Below are 2,540 nucleotides of genomic sequence, written 5' to 3'. Positions count from 1 at the left end.
ATATGTATATATAAATATATATATATATGTATATATATAAATATATATATATATATATATATATATACACACACACACATACGTGTGTGTGTCTGTGTGCATATATATATATATATATATATATATATATATATATTTATATATATACATATATATATATACATACACACACATGTCTGTGTGTGTGTGTGTGTGTGTGTGTGTGTGTGTGTGTGTGTGTGCGTGTGTGTGTGTGTGTGTGTGTGTGTGTGTGTGTGTGTGCGTGTGTGTGTGTGTGTCTGTGTGTGTGTGTGTGTGTGTGTGTGTGTGTGTGTGTGTGTGTGTGTGTGTGTGTGTGTGTGTGTGTGTGTGTGTGTGCGTGTGTGTGTGTGCGTGTGTGTGTGTGTGTGTGTGTGTGTGTGTGTGTGTGTGTGTGTGTGTGCGTGTGTGTGTGTGTGTCTGTGTGTGTGTGTCTGTGTGTGTGTGTGTGTGTGTGTGTGTGTGTGTGTGTGTGTGTGTGTGTGTGTGTGTGTGTGTGTGTGTGTGTGTGTGTGTGTGTGTGTGTGTGCATATATATATATATATATATATATATATATATATATATATATATATATATATATATATTTAACTTATAGTTATAATCGTATGAGATGTGACCAACCTTTATGTGTACTGTTGCTGTTATTGTTATTATCATATCTGTGCGCACTACCTAGTAGATATGCCTGTGACTTCTGTATTCGACATATATAAGATAAACGTACTCTTACACCATATATTCTGCAGCAAACATACCACTCACCCAAGCACTGATACGTCAAGGCCAAGAATCTTCCTCTTTGCATGTCTATAACTGCTATTGTCTTGTGCCTCGAATTGCAATACATTATTTTCATTATCATTATATTATATTCATTTTCATTATATCTTTATACCTTTGTCAGTTTTTCGACATTAGCATTTTCTCTGCATTGCTATTGTGAAAGATATAATACGTTTGCTATTTCTCCCAGCGTAAGTGTTATAATAATCCTGTATATCTTTTATATATATTTTTTTTACATCACGTGTTTATCCCGAACGTCTCACTTACCATTGTAATATTTCTTCGGCGAATCGACCGTACTTCGTTCTTATCATAACTTTGCATTTCTATGATTTTGGCAATCACTGTATATAGTTGCCAATACTTGTGACCTATCAAGAGTCTGAGCTAGTGCAAGGAGTAACATCTCACTCGAGAGCGTAGTTTGTTCACGCTCTGCCAGTAAGGAAACAAAGCTTTTGTTATGGTTCTCTCAAGCTAAGCTAGCTATATAATGATTGCATTTGTAGGGACTATCTTCAAGTTTTACACTCTCTCTCTCCTTCTCCCTCCTCGCTCTACTTTTTCCTGATATTCTCCTCTTAATATTTCTCTCTCTCTCTCTCTCTCTCTCTCTCTCTCTCTCTCTCTCTCTCTCTCTCTCTCTCTCTCTCTGACACTCCCCTCCTCCTCTCCTTCTTTCTCTAATATTCCCTCCTCCCTCTCCCTCTTCCGAAGAATCCCCTCCCCCCCCCCCTCTCTCTCTCTCTCTCTCTCTCTCTCTCTCTCTCTCTCTCTCTCTCTCTCTCTCTCTCTCTCTCTCTCTCTCTCTCTCTCTCTCTCTCTCTCTCTCTCTATCTATCTATCTATCTATCTCTCCCTCTCTCTCTCTCTTACTCCCTTTTCTCTCATAGGGCGTAACCTTCCTTTTAGCAACGCATTGCTCTCATAACCCTCACATGTTGCAAAGAGGCAAACGTCTGTCAGACATGGTTAATTCAAGGAGATCTGTAACTTTATCACAGTAACTTGCCTGCTCGCTGGCACCTCCCTTTCTAGCACTTCATGGATGGAAAACGTATTAGAATATCTACGATTTTTATGTTTCTAGTGGGTTTAAAATGCTCTCGTGTAACTTCAAATTCAGAATCAAGCAGGCGGTCACATCTGCTTGCGTTTGAACTTTCCCTTCATTTCAATTTTCAGTATTTTCTCCAACTCTGCTTGTGGGGCCGATTTACTCTTTGCTCTTTCTTTATTTGTGTAATTACTGTATTTGTTTTATGCTCCTTTAAATCTTTTATAAAAAATAAATGCATTTTAGTCCAGAGTTATACCAGCATGTCTCCGATAAATTTCCTTTACATGGACTAGAGATAACGTGTTGTCACCGTACTTTTCGTGGCCCTATTCTTATCACAAGCTGGCACAATCACCTTTATCTTATCTCTGTACCTTTCTTCATTTAAATGCCTTCCACGGCAGCTGTTGCTCGGATGCAAGTTCACGAGCCACCTGCGAGGCCTTTTAATGTCCGTTGCATGACTAAAGACATTGGTTGAGTCATGCAAGAGGCGGGTGAAATCTGACATCCGATTCCCTTGTGCTTGGCGTTCAGAGGTCTCAGCAGGCGTGCAGAAAGGCAGCGTTTTACGGCAGAGGGACTTGTTTCTGAGCGCGGCCGATTTGGTTCACTGCAGACAGACACGTAGGCACGTAAAGGGGCGTTGTAGGGGCGTTTGTCGATCTGGAA

The sequence above is a fragment of the Penaeus chinensis genome, chromosome 24 (genome assembly GCF_019202785.1).
Source record: "Penaeus chinensis breed Huanghai No. 1 chromosome 24, ASM1920278v2, whole genome shotgun sequence".
Taxonomy (NCBI): Eukaryota; Metazoa; Arthropoda; class Malacostraca; order Decapoda; family Penaeidae; genus Penaeus; species Penaeus chinensis.
The sequence above is the reverse complement of the archived record's forward strand: the minus strand, read 5'-3'. Positions refer to the sequence as shown.